The sequence below is a fragment of the Artemia sp. Qi Xiang Cuo genome, chromosome 3 (assembly GCF_049724085.1).
Source record: "Artemia sp. Qi Xiang Cuo chromosome 3, ASM4972408v1, whole genome shotgun sequence".
Classification (NCBI taxonomy): Eukaryota; Metazoa; Arthropoda; class Branchiopoda; order Anostraca; family Artemiidae; genus Artemia; species Artemia sp. Qi Xiang Cuo.
Window position 1 is genome coordinate 53,361,871 of NC_142796.1, and position 20,077 is coordinate 53,381,947.

The 20,077-nt window shown below is 35.7% G+C and overlaps 1 protein-coding gene across 1 annotated transcript in view; it reads left to right on the forward strand.

Moving 5' to 3' along the window:
• mRpL16 (mitochondrial ribosomal protein L16) overlaps positions 1–20,077 on the forward strand; it is a 165,663-nt gene that overhangs the window by 65,916 nt on the left and 79,670 nt on the right. The gene's annotated exons all lie outside the window — the stretch shown is intronic.

The following is a 20,077-nucleotide window of genomic DNA, read 5'->3' on the forward strand; positions in this document are numbered from 1 at the left end:
AAAAGCCGCGTCGTGTCCATGAACAATCACAGAGTACGATTGGTAGAGCCGTAAGCATATTTCATGTCATTTTAAGATACGTAAAAAGTTAAAAAAATACCATGTTAAAAAATTCAAGAAAGTATTTACGAATTGGGGATGGGACTCTTTGAGGTTGGAAAATGGGTTTAGGAATGACATTATGAATGGAACTGGTTCAGAAAAGATAAAATAAAGCCATAAAAAAGTATTAAAAAAAATGGCGCGGGGGCTCTTGGGGGGGCCCGGGGAGGGTGTTTGGGGGACCCTTGGGGGAGGGTGCCCTTCTGTGTCTCAATGCACAAAAAATATTAAAAAATGGGGAGGGGAGGAGGGGGAGGGGAGGAGGAGGAGGGGATTGGGGGGGGGGGAGGGGACGGTGAGGAGGGGGAGGAGAGGGAGAGGGAGGGGAGGGTGGGGGCCCTTTGGGAGCCTGTGGGGACCTTTGGGGACCGGTGGAGGGCCTTTGGGGGTCCTGGGGGCCGGTTGAGAGCCTGGGGGACATTTGGAGACCGGGTGAAGGCCTTTGGGACCCCGGTGGTCTTTTGGGAGCTCGTTGTGCCTTTGGGGGGCCCGGGGTGGGCCTTTGAGGGTCTGGGGGCCGGGTGGGAGCCCTGGGAACCTTTGGGGACCGGGGGTTCCTTCTGGATTGGGGTATGGGGATTGGAACCCTTTGGATCGGGGTAGGGCAATCGGGGCTCTTTGGGGTTGTGGTAGGGGACCTCACAACACTGTTCAATGGAACTTGTGTATTATAACGACCACACTCAAAACCTCTTCTTAAATCATCTTTTAAATCAAGGTCTCTAACGGTTTCGCCAAAATAATTCCATAAGCTGTCTAAAACCGTTTCGCCCAAATAATCCCCTAAAAGTAATTTCTGTGTGTTCCTTTTGTTTTTTGGCATCTCTTTGCTTTCACATTTCAAATTCCTAGGAAACCCTTTCCTACGTTAATCTCTTCATCTCATAAATGTTCCTAGCTAAACTATTATGGTTTCGTTAGAATATCAATTTATCTCTCCAACTTAAAGCTCCGTGAAGCCGTATTTAAAAATAGAATTTCTATCTCTTTAGACTCCCGCATAATTCCAAGATAACAAGTGATGCCATTTATAAGTCCCGACACTAAAGATTGATGAAGCCCTATTTAAAAATAGAATATTAATTTTTCTCTCTGACCTAAAGAACGTTTATCCCTCAGGCCTAAGATTAAAGAAGCCATAATGTTTCTTAATTCTCCCCTTCTTGAATCAATAATTTCCCCTAGCGATTGTGTAAAACATTTTCTCAGGTTATGTTAGCCAAACAATCTCATAACATTCGCGTCAAGCATGTCCATTCTCACTGACAACGGACAGACATAAAACAGGAACATAAATTGCTGTTGTCATCCTTAAATGTGAGAAAGTTCCTGTTTTTCCATTCTCACTGACAAAAACCATAAAAACAGACATAAATGTGATAAAGTTCCTGTTTTTCAAATTCTCACTGACAAAAACCATAAATCATCCATAACCATCCCTGAAAAACATCAAATAAATTGACCAACACACATAACCATCCAAGAAAACAGACATAAATGTGACAAAATTCCTGTTTTTCCAAGTGAGAAAATTCCTGTTTTTTCATTCTCACTGAGAAAACCATAAACCACGTGGTCATGTTCGGAGTAGAACCCCCCTCTCTACTGCTATGGTATCGTGGACTATGTTCTAAAAGGCATAGGGCCATGGCAATACAAAATGAAAAATTATCTTCTAAGTGAATTTATTTTACATAAACCCAAACCAGTGCGGAAATTACACATCTATTTCTGTGATCCGTTGCTAACCTTAGAAATCGCCCTTACATTTCAACACAGGCGAAACATTCATCACTCATTATACTGACCAGCTATTTCTCATCAAACATATTCTTTTCATACACTTTTTTTGTAACTTCCTCAATTCTTCACATTTACACATCATACGGCCCACAACTCCTATCCCCTCGTCCCTTCCTAAATATTTTCTCTTGCCCCGAATGGTAAGCTTTTCGCCTCAATTCGATAATTAAATATAAAAAAACAGGTTTTTTTTAACTGAAAGTAAGGAACGAGGTTAAAACTTAAAACGAACAGAAATTATTACGTATATGAAAGGGACTTTCCCCTCCTCAACGCCTCGCTCTTTACGTTAAAGGTTTTTATTGTTTAAAAAAATAGAGTTGTAAGAAAGTCAAACTTTAGCGTAAAGAGCGAGGCGTTGACGAGGGGACAGTCCCTTTTATATTCGGAATAATTTCTGTTGTTTTTAGTTTTAACGTTGTTCCTTACTTTCAGTTTAAAAAACCTGTTTTTTTTTTATTTAATTTCTGAACGTTTTTTAATTATTGCAGGTTTTGATTTTGGCTCACCGTACATGAATAATTAAAATGAAATTTGCATATTAATTTTGCTTTTATTTGGCTAAATGGCTTTCTCGAAAGTCGTTTAATTTTATTTACGAACGTTTTTATTAGTAATAAATATACGTAACTTACGAAATAACTAACGTAACGAACTTCTATATTCATAGATTTTTAATAAGTATAATAGGGGGTTCACCCCCTAGTCAATACCTTGCTCTTTAAGCTAAAGTTTGAATTTTGCTTCAAATCTTGAAAAATGACCCCTTAGTCACACAGGCCGTTACTTAAAATAAATAGGTCTTATAAAAATACAAAAAAAACTTTTGCCTCAAGAGGATGGTGTTGAATAGGGGGTGAACCCAATCATATACGTAATATTTTCTGTTTGTTTTAAGTTTTGATATTGCTCCTTACTTTCAGTTGAAAAACTTTTTTTTTATTTAATTTCTGATCTTTTTCCTTAATAATGATAGGAAATCTGGCGCCCCCTTCCTAGCAATGTCCTGTCCCCCATGAAAACTTCCTTCATGGAAGGGTCCTCCCATATTTGTAGATAGGTGCTTGAAACCTCTACAGTAGGGTTCTCTGATACGCTGAATATGATGGTGTGATTTTCATTAAGGTTCTATAACTTTTAGGGGGTCTTTCCCCCTTTTTTCTAAAATCAGCCAAATTTTCTCAGGTGCGTAATATTTTGATGGGTAAGACTAAACTTGATGAAACTTATATATTTGAAATCAGAAATAAAAATCTTATTGGTTTGATGTATCTATTGGTATCAAAATTCCGCTTTTTGGAGTTTCGGTTACCATTGAGCCGGGTTTTTTCCTTACTTACAGTTCGTTACCACGAACTGTTTGATATACATTAAATCCTCCAATTCTAATTTCACCTTAAAAAAAACCTTTCACCCTATATCTTCCTTAACACAGCACAGAGGTGCAGAAAATCAGAAAGATATGTTTTATACCGCCAAATCTATAGGCCTACCCTTTGATTTCGTATTCCTTCATATTTCTTATAAAAGTATTTCTTATCATCTTTGCAACCTCACTATCTAAATTTAATCGACTTGGAGGTATTTATGTGCATTCTAATTATTGGTTATATTTTTGGGGAAGTAAAACCGTATTCAGAATTCAGAATTATAATTTAAGTTTGTCTGCTAAATCTTTCACGTTATGCCTTATCACTTTAAACTATTATGACTGGAAATTATACGCATTTTTGCTACTTTAATATTATCATATTGTCGGTGAAAGGGTCAATTCTAACATGGCCTTGTCTATGCAGAGGTTATTTTCGCGCAGAAGCTTGTTAAGTTTGTTATTTCTGATTTTCCCAAGTTTTAAGAGATATATACATAAATACGGCATCGAATAGCATCTCTCTGTTCGAGCAAGTTCTTTCTGTATTTTGGGGCCTTAAAATCATTCTAAAGATGTAACCCCAGTCTCTCCATTTTGGACCAGAGCGCTTGCTTAGCGTGAAGCCCATGAGCATGCATGGCGGTATTATAAACTGTACCCTCTGTTTCAAGTTTGAACCAGCAGTAGCGTGGAATGGCTTTTTATTGGATGAATGATCGCGTGAAAAAACTTTCAACTAGTCAGAGGCGTTTTCCAATGACCAAGTTCACATTTGAGACAGATAGCCTTGAGAAAAGTGGTTTAAATTTGAGACAGATGGCCGGAACTGCGGTACTGGGAGATTGCGCAAATGATACTGGCGGGTCTAATTCACCACCCTGTAAGAACAATACAATTATGTCACATTTGAATCTGAAATCGCATTTATACTAGATAATCTGGAGACCCGTCTTAATTGATCTAGGCTAATGAGGGTCTTCAAAATTATACACCATAGAAAAGCTTAAGAAGCTACCAGTGCCAAAACTAGATATTCAATATTGTTCATTTCAATGCCAATTCACGAAAAAATAGGGGGGTAAAGGTTTTCTTTCTATTTATAATGAAGATGCAAAAAAAAAAATTCAAAATCTGGCGGGGATTTTTAGTTTTTCCGAGTTTTTTTTTGTTCATTGAAAATGGAAAAAAGGATATTTTACATTTTTTTAAATCTTGCCCCTTCCAATTTGTCCTGATTGTTATTTTTTTTTTAATTCCCTTTTAATTCTTGATAGTTTTTTTTAATTTTTAGATTATTTTAAGTTTTAGTCTCCTGGAGAAAGACCGCTCTTAGTTGGACTTCAGCTTACGTAGCAAAGATGACAAGAATGAGCTTCAAGTAGGCAAACACGGGGAAGGATGACCCCCACCCTTAGGATGCAGAATGTTTATTTTCGTGCATCTGTTGAGGAATAAAAAGATCATATTATAATTGCGACAATTGCACAAATTTACATCCCATAGCACCAAAATTGCAACTATAAATATTTAATAAGCTTTAGCCTTCCCCCTCACTATAAATGCTTTGACCAATTAAAAGGGGAGGTACGAATTCTTGGTGATTTTCCTCTTCCCAAAATTCTGATTTCACCATCAGGGTTGATCTTATTTAAAATATTGCTGTTTCCTCTGGTGTCACTTAAAAGGCCACACGATCTCATCAAAATTTATGGCCAAGAGCGGCCAAATTTATTAGATCTCTAGGGGATTTATGGGGATCTTTGAGTAATTTGTCTAAGAATACTGCTTAGACTATGCCAATTTCTAAATGTGCGTTCTTGAGATACTATATTTTTGTATCCGACCTTTCTGCCGCAAGACCTGATTAATTGAGCATTTTTTGCATCTATTATGGTAGAGTTGTCTGAGAAAAATGTTTGTTTGATTTGGTGCTCTACAAAGAGAGAATGAATAAGACAAAACGGATGGATGCGCTCGTGATAAATTATTTCCCTTTTATGCTTGAAAGAGAAGCGTAAGAAAAAAGAGAATTGAAAGGAACACACTATTTTGACTGTATAATTTATCATAACACGCTTTTAGCATTTTTAACAGGCATAAAACATATTGATACTTAGAAGTATTTGTTTCGATCCGACGCCATTTTAGGAGCTTCGGGCAATTTTTTCGGTCATTACATCAAAAAAACATTACATCAAATCTCTTCCAAGAAGAGAAAAAACAAATTATAACTCATGATAACTAAATAATTTTTATGTCTATTTTCTTGTAAATTCACAAGTTTTTCAATATTTCTTATCTAGAGATAGAGCTGCGGCAGCATGTGTGTCGTCCCTTAAATTATCTATCATTTCAAATGAATCTGAGGAAAGGAAGCGTAACACAGGGGATACTACACATCTTTTTGTTAATCATGTTGTTTATTTGAGTAGAAACACTGCTTTCGAATTTTAATTACTCCTCTTTGTACTTTCAAAAACAAACACTAACGATGAATCCGCCGTGGAGATCTAATTAGTAATTTATTTAGTTACCTAATTAGGACAATATGAAAAAATAACAAATGAAAGCTGTCTTTGAAGAGTTTGGTTTGATTAGTATTAGTTTTGGTTAGATAATATATCTTTTATGCTTTATCAATCATCTTATCATATCCTCACTTCCAACAACTTACAGATTCCTCATAGATTTTTAATATGTTTTGGAACACGCTCCCAGAGTCTGTACGAAGCTGTCATTCGTTTAATATCTTCATAAAGAATATTCAACATTTTTTAGATAATAATTGTTTTGTTTTTTCTGGAGTTGATGTCTCTGGATTGGATTTGGATATTTGTTTGAGCATGAGCTATTTCAATTTTATTTACTTTTTGGTTTGTAATCATGTGCTACTCTCCTGCCTAGCCTGTGATTTCGGGGATTTTTGAGTTGAGAGATTGGATTCTTTTTTCGTTATATATATATATATATATATATATATATATATATATATATATATATATATATATATATATATATATATATATATATATATATATATATATATATATATATATATATATATATATATATATATGTATGTATATATATATATGATGTATATATATATATATATATATATATATATATATATATATATATATATATATATATATATATATATATATATATATATTTCTTTGTGTATTTCTTCTATAATATTTTCTCCCCTGCTCCTTCTCGGACATGGAGCCTTGTATGGGAAATTATGTTGAGGTTGGTTCTGTTGTAAATTTACTGTTTAATGAATGAACACTGAATATACAAAAAAAAGTTAATGAATCTCGTGTTTGTAATAAGTTCTTAGATCCTCCGACAGATTCTTTAAAAACTTCAGGATAATCTGTCTTTTCGTCACAAAAGCAAAACTAATGCAGAAAATTGTTGTATTCCTTCATTCCTGTATTAAAAATGACCTTTATTGTGAATTATTTTTGAATTGTGACCTTTGCAAAGTCATGTACAACCGTGACCCCTGACCTTGTGAAACATATTTTAACAGATATTTCATGCCTTTCACAGAGCCACGACTTTCATCGTTAATGTGGCAATTCTATTCTTAACTAAGAAGGGATGTATTCTGCAATTTGAGAATTATCTATAGTTCTTGTACACATTAGTACAGTTCTACTATTTTTTATCGACTATATTTAGGATATCCGTCGTAATTTTGAATGGATTCCTCATGAAATGATTTTTAAAAGTCCTTTGGATAGTTAACATCAGCCATGCACAGTGAGTGGAAGTTTTGACCCCCGTAAGGACTATGCAACATGTCTTTAGTTGCAATAGCATGCAGTATCGGGCTGATTCTGAGCTATTCCGAGTGCAGAACACAGAAGATAATTCGGTCTGTCCGCTAAACAATGTTCTAGTGGACAAGGAAGTCTCTTTGGATGGAGAAGACGAAGAAAAAAGGTATTAAAATGTATCTGAATACATGCTGAGAAAACAAAAAAGAGAGCTAAAAAGGACCAAGCCACACAAAGAAACCTACGATCATAGTTTTTGCATCATTCCTTAGGGTTTCTGTTCCCCTCCGACATTTAACCGGAGGGTCTGTATGGTCCGGGCTCAGAATACAGAGCAATTAAATTTGTCAATATCTTCGTTAATCCTGGGTTTATCTTAAGGTTGGGGTATATGTAAAATATGAGTCTTTGGTTGTCTACACTTCTGAAACTTGATAATGTTAATTCCCACAGCCGCCGCACCCAAAACTTTGTTTTTCATCCATTATAGCTTGAGGTTTCGTTTTGAAAACTCGAGCAATTAAATCTGAATTTAACTCAGGAGGATGAGGTGTCGGATATTGTCCATGAATTCTGCCCGTTCGCCCATTCTGCTCGTTCTGCTCGTCATAGTTACAAGGAAGGCAGGTTTTCCGTTATCTCTTACTATCGGTGTTGCATCTTATTGATGCATCTATATAGATAGTTTGGCATTAGAACTGTCGGAAAACTGAATTGCCTGAATTGTGAGATTTCAGGGAAAGAAGACAAACTCTCCAGCTACTAAGCTTCAATTGATATCTTCCAAGTTCTAAGAAAGCGGAGGAAATTTTTATATGAGATGTGCTATGGAATATTAGAGAACTCTGTGGAAAACTGAATTGCCGAAATTGTGAGATTTCAGGGAAAGAATTCACATCCTTCAGCTACTAAGGGTCAATAAATACCTACCAAGATCTCCTTCCTCTATTGTTTGGATTAATATGGATGCTTTCGCATAATCTCATCATCAGAATCGAATTCTGGGCCTTGCAGTTAGTGAGATCGAACTCCAGGTCCCGTATTATCAAGCAGCAATCAGTCCCGCTGCGCCACCGCAGGATTATCTTCCAAGGTCTATGAAAGTGAATGAAACGTCTATAGGATGTGCTAAGGAACATTAGTGTATAGAAGTGCCCTATATTCTAACACGAAAGTGTTTACCATAAATTTACCGAAATCACGCTCTTACCAGGAGGCACTCCAGCCACCAAATCCCGGTTTTGCCTATGATTCATTAAGTTTAGATCTTTAACGTAAGCATCAATAAACCACGTTAATTTAGCTGCGAAAGGAGCTAATTAAATACATTTCTTATTGAAAATCGGTGCTTACAGTATTTCATTTGTGTTATATGGGTTCTGGGGATTGTAGAGATTGATCTTCTTTTGTTAGGAATTGTCGAAGCATCAGTAGCTACTACTACTACTAACACCTTACTGCAGCACCAAGCCGCCTAAGACTGACACAGCCGCGCACGTTCCATCTCCACCCCAATCTTTTCAAACTTTCAGCCTTTTCCCCCTTTCATGGGGTCCGCGATCAATACGAATAATTAAAATGCGTATACTGATTATTTAACCGAAGAGCTGTACACTTTCAAAAATTATGTAGAGCAGGTGGTGCGTGTCACACGTAGCGGAAAATAATGTCACGAGCCTAATCAAGGATTTTAAATAAGAATGGTTCCACTCTCCTTCTCAAACACTCGACGTGGCATTAATTTTATTTGTGTTAATGCTAATAGTTACGCAACGAAATCAGTATCGGTTGTTGAAATCTATTAATGTCGAGAAAGATGATAGCGAGTATCTATAAATCCCGCCTGGTTGACCCTCTAAAAATATCTAATACTACCATAACTATCAATAACTCTACGCACTCCTCATCCACTCCAGCCTGTTCAAAGCTTCAGTTCCCCTTTCCGTGAAGTAACAATTTCCTTTAAATTCTTTCTTATGACCTCTTCCCTTCTCATTTGGGGACGATCTGCTTTTCGTTTAGTCCAAGATGAATGGCCAAACAACCCATGTTCGGTAACCTGTGAACCGTGAAGTGCGGCATAGCCACCTTAGCTATTTAATACAGCTATTATTTAACATTAATCTAGCTTGTGAATGACATGGTCACTGAAAACATTATGGCGTTGCTGAAAGACAAAAAGATTCCAGTTGTCGCTAATAAAAAAACGGAAGTTTATCATTCTATATAAATCTTGCATCAATATGATTTTATACTTTTACTGTTAAGGTTGAAGATGGCGCTTTACTATTTGTAGCAAATTAATTTAAGCTTTATTATTCTATGGTTTCGCTATAATTGTTTCAAACGAATGATTTAGATATTAAATGTTAAGCTTCAACACGTTTTACAGTATAGTTTTTCGTCTAAGGCTGCGTCCTTTAATTTGTGAATATTTGAACCTTGAATTAAGTTTTGCTCTCCTTTCAGTAATTCAAGCTAGTTGTTATTTTCCAGAATTTTGAAAGTCCTATGTTTTTAAAGATTTCTAACCTAATGTGTATACTCGGCTATAATTATGCAAAGTCTTGAGATTGAGGATTTCTTCATTTAAATACAGAATCAAAAAGTAAAATTCAAGTCCCTTCTCAAAAGCCTCAATGGCCTGCAACATAGGGGAAAACAAACAACATTTGGACAAAAAGTTACTCAGAAAAGAAAATGATATCCCCACTGGAAACTCAATTATTTGTCATGCTAGGTTTAACTTGCGGAGAAAAAATCAAACAAATTTTGCATAATCATTGGATGGTCATTCAAAGAGCCCGCGTGAATGGCAATGCTTAATGTACCAAGGACATAAAATAAAAACATTTGTTTACCTCTGTATCTGTTCCACTCATCTCAAGACCCCTATTTTCTAACATTTTATTTGGTTTCTTTCAAAAATGACCAAGTACTTAAAGCAGAACCACTTTTTTGTTAGTGTTGCCATGCTGAACCGCGAAAATAAAGAATCGAAACCAATTAGTTAAAATTGACAGCGCTTTTCTTCCGTAAAAATTCAGACATTAAGTAAATGTGTATTCTGAAATAAAACTACACCGGCAAATGAAGAGCATACCTCCTTGAGATTTTTGTGCCATGTATTTTTAGCTTATATTTGGCTCATTTTTTTAACCACGCTTATTATTTTTGAAATTGGTGCTTTCTGCTACCAAAAACTACATAACTGCCAATGAAGACTTTTTCATTTAAAAGTGAATTCATGGTTTTTCTCCAAATTTATTAAGATATATAGCCGTTTAAGTTTCCACTGGCCCAATTCAAACAGTAAGCTTTCATTTTCACTGTCCTTGGTACTTCAACAGTACAAGGCAGCGAGATCCAAATATTACTACACGAATGTGTAAGACGAAAATCCTAATTTACGGTAGGTGTCCTTGAAACTAGACTTGCTTACTTTTTTTAAAGCTCTTGCTCGGCAACGTCACCGGCATAGAGGGAACCAGACGTCAACGCCGTTAGTCGTCTTCAGAGTTTTCTGCCCTGGGCGAGGGTTGGAGCTTCGTTGGGTTGATGTTCCTGGTAAGTGAGTCGACCGTGGATTATGTCCATAATAACTTGTGCGTGGTCTACTTCTGGGGCATTTTCCAGCCGTTTGTAGTTGTATTAAAGTTGATTATTAGTCGGGCGGCTGTTTGAGTGGACAGGCGAAGTAAATGATCGTAGTAACACAGTGAACGAGACTCTAGTTTTTCAGATAAGAGTGGCAATTTAAAGGACCGGGGGACCTCCAAGTTTTGTTTCCTGTAAAACCATCTAACGCGTTCGATCTAAGCTAGAAATAAATGCCAATTACGGAGAGTTAGGTGATCTGTCAGTAGAACGGTATCGAAGTGTGTTCTAAAAACAAGATGGTAGCAGACCTTGGTCATCCCTTGCTGTAGCTCATATACTACCGAATGAATTATATTTGCAAATATACCAATGTCACTAATGATGGTCGTTAATAAATAATTCAAATACTGAGTCTTAGTTTCAAACATGTCATGACGCAATTTTGTTAGGTGGTTTTTATATCGATCACCCCTTGTTTGTAAACCTTGAATAGCCTTGTAATATATATATATATATATATATATATATATATATATATATATATATATATATATATATATATATATATATATATATATATATATATATATATATATATATATATATAATGTATATATATATATATATTATTTTGCTGTAGTTTTTGTTATAATAAAACTATGATGACGTTTATTATCTAGCATATGAAAATGAAGTTCTTTGTTAAAATATTGATTTTATTTTAAATATTTTTTGTTAATTACAAAAGCACGTAAATGTGACAAATTCTTAATGTTAATAACATAAGCTACTACGGTGTTATAGAAAAATGCACTCGTTTTTGTAAAAAATTGATTTCATCTAAAAAAAAAGCTTCAAATTGCAAAAGGTTTTTTAACCACATCAATTTTCTTTGAAATGAACCATCATAACACTCTCTACGATGTTCCACTGCCAAGCTATCTAAGGAAAAAAAGAAAGAAAAATAAATGCCGTTTATGCAGAATATCGTGGTTGCGGCCACTTTTCTTAATTTTTAAGGCAATATGTTTCCCTTGTTGTTGAAGCCAAGGGACGGTAAGCTTCCTATATAGGGGTTTAGGGCAAGGCAGTTCTAATGCTATACTTCATTTTTTATTTGATTTTAGTTTTAGGAGTTATGGGATATTTCATTTTTTACTGTGGGGCGTGATGGTCTCTTACTAGGTTACTAGCTACCGCTGCAACCCGGATCAAGCCAATAGATTTTCCTTGTTATTCCAGCCAAGGGACAGTAAGTTTCCTATACAGGGGTTTTGGTCAAGGTTGTTCTGGGCTATTACATTTCTTAGTGTTGAACATGATCGTTCAACCCGGATCATTTAAGTATAACATAAACTATCTTAAATTGGGGTTTTAAAAACCTGCGTTTTACAGTGGATATCGTGTTGGAATTATATTTCGACGGTTTAATATGAACTATTGAACAGCTATCTATGATGCTCCAAAGCCCATTTATCTTGGAAGAAGGAAAAGGCGGAGAGAAGAATAACAAGTCAAAATATCCTGGCTGCTGCGCTTTCCTTGTCGTTCTTTGATATAAATCAATTTAAAGTGTAAACAAAACTACTATTAATAACTACTACATGAGATTCTCTTGACTTACACCGTTTATGATGAACTTTATCGATTCTCTATGTAATCTTTGTCAAAATATTGATTTTTTTTTGATTTTTTTGTTAATTACAAACGTAGATGTGATAAATTCCTGATGTTAATAACATGAGCTACTACAGTGTTATAAAAATGCATATTTTCGTAAAAAAATGATTTTATTTTGAAAAATTAATTACAAAAGGGTTTTAACCACATCAATTTCTTTTAAAATGAGCCATTAAACAATTCTCTACGATGTTCCAGTGCCAAGCAAAGCTATCTGAGGAGGAAAAGAAAGAAAAAAGAAAAGAAAAGATGCCGTTTATGCAGAATATCGTGCTTGCAGCCAATTTTCTTGATTTTCAAGCCAATATATTTCTCTTGTTGTTCAAGCCAAGGGACGGCAAGTTTCCTATATACGGTTTCGAACAAGGCGGTTCTAATAGTGTAGTTCGTTTTTTGATCTGATTCTAGTTTTAGGAATTATTGGCTATTTCATTTTGTACTATGGGGCGTGATCGTCTCTAACTAGGATGCTAGCTACCGCTGCAACCCGGATAAATGAAAACACATTGCTTGAATTAAAAATTGTTGTCAGTAAAGTGAAAATGACCCTCTGGCCTTCAAAAGGCTTAGGGGGTGTTAGCCTCCGTCGTGTTTGTGGCAATTTCTATTCGTTTTAAGTTTAACTTTTGTTCATTGTAATTTTGGCTGTAATTTCTATTCGTTTTAAGTTTGAATTGCTATACTATTTTAATTCTGCTCGTTTTTTATTTAACATAGCTCTTAACTTTTCATCAAAAAATTTGTTTTTTTTTATTATTATTTTGTTTAATTAGGTAAATTAAGGTCCACTCTTCGGCATACAAATGCACTTTTGAGGCATCAGACACATCTCTCCTCACCCAAACAATGACTCAGCGGTCCTCCCCTGTAATAGATGATGTGTAATTATGCAGTACTCTATATGATTATGTGAACTATTAAGGGAATCAACTTGGTTCAATTAAGTTTTAAAATGAACATTTATATTATCCGATCATTTTTTATGAACTACGTGACTTCTAAGGAAAAACGCGTCTCTGCACGACATTACAGCCTCTGAAGCTGTGAAGCTCAATATATAGTTCTTTGATGTAGCAACTTGATCCGCTTTGGGGGAATGCCACTTTGCTGTGGTACAAACTTTTTGGCAACCTAAAAAGGTCGCTAGAACTTTTAATTTCAGTTCTAACGAGCCTTTTACTGATTTTCTAGGGATATTGGCTTGATACCCTGAAAAAGAAAATGCTAGACACGCATTCATGATCTTCCTTCTCAAAAAAAAAAAGATCAAGTTCCCACATATTTCCACATAGGGGAGCCTACTCTGATATGACTAATTAGTCCAGTAAAAGTACGGAGAAAAGTGAGTCGACCCGGACAAAATTGTAAAAAAAGGTTTTTTTACACCAAAATGTTCAGAAAAAATCGCTGAACAACATATCCAAAATTCGCTAAAATCGCCCGCCGGGAAAAACCTTTAGGGCTGCTTAAAGAGGGTGGAAGGGGACGAAAAATTAGGTATTTACATTTTTGATATTTAGGAAGCTTTTTTTACGCTAAAATGTTCAAAAAAAATCGCTGAACAACAAATCCAAAATCTGCTAAAATCACCCACTGGGAAAACCCTCTGGGGCTGCTTAAAGGGGGTGGAAAGAGCGAAAAAATTGGTTTTTTGATTTTTGACATTTGGGAAGCTTTGTTTACACTAAAATGTTCAGAAAAAAATTGCAGAACAACATATCAAAAATCCGCTAAAATTGCCCGCCGGGAAAACCTTCTGGGGCTGCTTAAAGGGGGTGAAAGGGGTGAAAAATCCTTTTTTTCGATTTTTGTTATTTCGGTACGTTCGGAGACTTGATTCTAGTATAAATCAACTCGCTGAAACCGAAAATGATGTTACTTTTATTGTAACACGTCTGTAACTTATATTAAACTATAAATACGGTCTTAATAACTGCATCGTAAAGATATAGGAAAGAGCTTTTCTTACGAATTGTCAGAAATATCAGATCAATGGATGTTTGAAATACTTCAAACCCAACAACACAGATAAATCTCTAATGGTAATTTAAAGGAGCAAAGAAGTATCCCCCTCTTTGTTGCCTTGCTAATCGTTGAAGACCTGGTTATCCGATGAGTATCAACCGCGTGAAGACCAGACTGCAGAAAAAGGAAAACTATAGGCATAGACGCATAGACACTTGGAAAACCATTCTTATTATCGGTTTCTTTTACAGTTGGAAAACAAAAACATTAACACGCCTATATATAAATCACAGTTTTGATAATCATTATTTTTAGATCACATAATATTGAGAATCATCATTTCATTAATGAGCACTACAAAAGAGCACAACCACAGTTATTGCAAAAAACTAAAATTCTTCTTCTACTAGAGATGTTGGTTCAGAGTTATTACAGCTTGTTCCCATGCACTCTCCGCAAGCAAGTGTGCAGGGCATGTCATTCTTACGGCAAGTACATCTGGCCGTATCGCAACCTGATTTGCATGTGCAGTGGATAATTTGAAGAAGACTTTGGGGAGCAGGTTTCTTCTCCGTCATTACTGGGATGTAATTATTAGCAGAGAGTCGCCATCCCCTTTTTTGCGGTTTCATCGCAGCAGCCTCGGTTTTCCATTCCATTACCTGTAAATACACGCGAAAAGAATAGAACTTGGCAGCTGATGTTGTGGGAGGCAGCTGATGAGGGCAAACAAATGTGGAAGAGGAAGCGAGCTTGGACAAGAACAGACGATGTCTCAAGAACAAGAGAGTTTCTCAAGGCTTTCCTTTATAAATTTTCAGAAGAGCTTGTTCACCTGATACAATGAGCTCGTCCTTCGTAGCTTTCGAGTCCATAAAGACCTTAGCGGCCTCATGGAAAGACAGATCGGACTAGTACAATGTCAATCCGACAGATTTACCAATTTTTTGCAATCTTAAAGTGGTTTCACGGCCTCGGAACACATGTAGAAATAGAATTGAATCACACATGTCGTTTACTTTTTCTTTGATGAAGCAAATATTCCACAGCTTATGTTCGTTTGAAGCCTTCGCCTCGGATCTGAAATACAGGCCTTTGTAGGTGGCAGTGACATGATAGAGGAGAAGGATAAGGAGGTCAGTATCGTTTCCGATGAGACACGTCAACTGAGTTCTTGCATTATGAATGGCTGTGGTTGCAATCAGGACATCCGCGTCAGCAGAGGCATGTTGTACCGAACAACCTGTTGAGGACAATTTTTTTCCTATCCTATCGCTAGAATTATCCGCTGATTGTTTGTGCAGTTTTGCAAGAACTCTTCTTTCTTTCTTGTTAACTTTGTTGTACCAGTGCGATTCCGTTAAACTTTCATGTCTTTCCGACGACAGCTAGTAGTCACATCACATGTAGTGACTGATCTGCGCCGTGGACGTTTTTTAAGGCACCGACAGATGGCTCTGATCTCAAAATAAATTGAGAAGGAGGTTCAATCCCCTCCTTCCTCGAACAATAACTTATGATTCAATATTGATTGACCTAAGCTATGGCTTAGCTTCCTACGGATGAGGCAACATATCAAGTCTATCAAGTCTACTTACTCATAATAATGTGTCTGCCAAACTAGCTGATATAACAGTCAGGTACTTTTGAAGATAGATGGCGATCCTGTTGTGTGCACTGTGCAGCCTGTGTTTTGGAAGCCTAACTGTACCTAGTCTTTAATGAGCCGTATAGACTAGAATATTCAAGTTTCGATGCGTCTATGCTTAGTCTCTCTTTTTCTAAAGTCTGGTTTTCACAAGTTTGATTCTCATCAGATAACCAGGTTCCCGATGACTAGCGAAGCAAAAAAGAGTGAGGTACTTCTCTGCTCCTTTAAGTTCTATATTTTCATCTATTGCTTTTCGCAGGCTGTTCAAAGTATTTCAGGCGTCCATTGATCTGATCTTTCTGTAAAACTTCGGAAGAAACGCTACTTCCTTTATTTTGGCAATGGAGTTATTAAAATCTTATTTATAGTTTAATATAAGTTAGAGAAGTGTTACAATAAAAGTGACATCATTTTCGGTTTCAGCGACTTGATTTATACCAGAATCGAGTCTCCGAACGTACCGAAATAACAGAAATCGAAAAAAGGATTTTTCACCCCCGTCACCCCCTTCAAGCAGCCCCAGAAGGTTTTTCCCGGCGGGCGATTTTAGCGGATTTTGGATATGTTGTTCAGCGATTTTTTCTGAACATTTTAGTGTAAAAAAAGCTCCCAAAGTGTCAAAAATTAAAAAACCTATTTTTTCACCCCCTTTAAGCAGCCCCAGAGATTTTTCCTGGTGGACGATTTTAGAGGATTTTGGATATGTTGTTCAGCGATTTTTCTGAACATTTTAGTGTAAAAAAAAGCTTTCTACATGTCAAAAATGTAAATACCTAATTTTTCGCCCCCTTCCACCCTCTTTAAGCCGCCCCAGGAGGTTTTCCCGGTGAGGTATTTTAGTGGATTTTGGATATGTTGTTCAGCAATTTTTTCTGAACATTTTGGTGTAAAAAAAACCTTTTGTTGCAATTTTGTCCCGGTCAAACCGTACTTTTACTGGCCTAAATTGTATTGTGTAGTTTTTATCAAGTTCACTTGCCCTCAAAGCCGTACCCAGAGGGGGGCCTTGAGGGGGGGTTTGAACTCCCCCCGAAATGTTTGTTTGACTCGTAAAAACGTAACAAAAATGGATATAAACAAATACTGTATGCGTTTTTTGAGGTTTTTTATGTAACCCCCTCCCCTTTCCCCCCGAAAAAAATCTTTGAGTAAAACCCCTTTCGAAAAAAAATCCTGGGTACGACCTTGCTCTTTTGGGTTTGTTTCCCGCTTTTTCGAAAATCAGGCAAATTTTTCAGGCCCTTAGCTTTTCATGGATATCTTTAAACTTGGTACATTTTACACATTTGGGATCACCACTAAAAGCCAATTCTTTTGATGTATGTATTATTATCAAAACTCCTTTTTTTATAGTTTCAGTTTCTAATAGTCCGTGTCGCTCCTTATTTTCGGTTCGTTACCAAGAACTGTTTGACTCTTTGAATATTAAATGTTAAGCTGTTAAACAAGTCACCCTTTAAATCTTGAACTGGATTATTCTGCTTTCCTTACCTCAAGTTTGTTGTCATTCTCTGAAATTTTGAGGATGTTGAAAGTCTTTCTAGTTTCGCGTGGCTTTCTAGTTTAATCACTTGCTTGGCTTTAAATATGCAACGTTTCATCGTGTTGTAGGCAAATTTTGCATTAACCTTCTAGCTTATTCGCTCCGTCATAAACTGGGTTTGAGGATTAGTTTTTAGACCGTATTCGTTGTGAATTTGTGAATGCACCGTGCCTTTGAATACTGTCTTTTGGGAATTTTTTTTTGTTTTTCTTATCTACATTTTGTAAGTATTTTAATTTATGAAATATTACAACCACTTACATTTACAATGTCATTCTATTAGCAATGTATTGCAAAATATAAACACTTCAGTTTTTAGGGGGGGATACTCTTAAGACGAGGTAGTGTTGTTTAAATAATACTATTTCACTTTTTCTGAACCGATTTTCAGTTAGTGATTAGAAATAAGATTCTTTGAAGTTTTGATTTCTTATACGATTTCTATCCTTTTATACTCTCCTGCATTCCATGCCTCTTGGCATTTTTATCCGTTTTGATGAGGTTTCAATGCGGTTTAAGGTTTAACGCACAGCTATATTAAACTGACAATCCACGGTCTTTTTTTTTTAGTAATGTGCAAATTGTCTCCTGGTCTTGAGAAGCCAGGGGGGGGGCGGTCAGTCCTACTCATGTTTGTTTTTGCTCATTTTGAGTTCGACTCGGTTACTTATTGTAATTTTTGTTCGTTTTTAGTTTTATTTATTTATTTATGGTGATTTGTGGCAGCTTTACGCTGGGAAGATTATTTTACTTTATTTCTGCTCATTTTTGGCGTAATGGAGTTCTTTACTTTTCTTAGAAAAACTTGTTTTGTGGAAAAAGTTTTACGGGCCTCTTTATGTGACTTATAGGCCTATATTAAGGTGTAGAAAAAATATTGTTCAAAGACATTGGAAATAGAAATGACACAAACACTAAGCAGAACATTACATAAGATCAAAATTATAGCTTTTGGGGGGGGGGGGAATTAAATACCCTCAGAAGGTTGCTGTGATTTTTCTGTGTTATTATTTTTCTCTTTCCGAACCGATTTCGGTTAACGATTAAAAAGAAGATTCTTTTATAGTAGGATTTCTATAAAAAATTTCCCTCTTTTTTTCCCTTCTTTCTATTCTCTTTTCTTTCTTTTCTTTCCATCCCTTTTGATGAGTTTTTTTAACATTTTATTTTACACTGTTCTGCAAAGGATGATCAATTAGAATATAACAAAAATCTACTTTTTATGTTGCTTATAAGTTAGGATATGGACGAATACGGGGGGGGGGGGTTGGGGGGGTATATATCCTCTGAACGATTCTATGTTATGTCAGTAGTAGTATTTTTTTCTACGTCTCTTAATTTACGGTTAAAAATAACATTATCTAATGTTTGTATTTCTTATACGATTTTTCATTCTTTTTTCCTCTTCTCTTTCCATTCCTCCTTATATCTCTGTCTCTTTTGATAAGGCTTCATAAACATTTTATTTTATAGCCCACTGCTGCAAAAAAAGGATTGATTGATTTAAATATAATAAAAAAAAACTTTATTCCGTTACTTTTATATCTAGGTATTAGCAAATATGATATAGTGTATTACGGTAATTACCTGGCTTACAAAAAAAAAAAAAAAAAGAAAAAAAGTCTTCCTACTTTATTAAATGAAATAAATGAGCACTTGAACAAGGTTTAGACCCTACTCATCCATCCAGTTCCCCAGGACAAAACAGTATATCCAATCCGACAATCCTAAAATCAAATCCAAAATAGAACTAAATCAGCATCAATAAGCATACGTCAATGTTCCAAAACCAAGCTATAGCACCTTAAATCTTCAAAAACATTATATTCCCAAGATGATCACCACATATCGGGGCTCATCAGATGAAAACTCATTGCCTAAATGGGTTTCGGCGCTTCAAGTTCATTGCCTAGGCAAAATGAGCTCACCATGCCATAATCTGGCATACCCCTATGTAGTGACATCTATGGAATAAACATAAAAAAAATCCAAAATATCCAAAAAATAAAAATATTTACCCCAGAAAATTTTTTTTCAAACATCCTTAACCAACCTTCAAATAACACTGAGAGTCGAACCTTCAACCGATTCAAATACAAATAAACAAATAACACTAGTCCTCCAACCGGAACAATTTCACTTTCACTCAAATTCCAATAATTAATTTCCGAATATTACACCTTAATCTTTACCACAAGTGTCGCAATCCAACCCTCAACTACCGGGAAGATAAACCAAATTCCTTCAACAAGTTACCGTAAAATATCATTCAAGATATCTTAATAACTTTTATTATACTTTTGTAAAAGCTGATTATACTTAAAACAAAGCTTTTTAAATTGCCAAGCAAGTTTATTAAAAAACGGGGTTTAGGAACGTAATATCTCTTGGTGTAACTAGAAGTTTAAGAGCAGTAGTTAATGGCTAGTGCTTCTTGATTGTGAGCATGAGGTATGAAAAAGAATGGAGCCTAGAATCTCGCTAGTTATCGCCATTTATTCCATTCAAAAAGTTAGCGTGATCCTGGGTTAATGGCGAAACTAACCTCAAAACTTTGCAGAAAATATTGC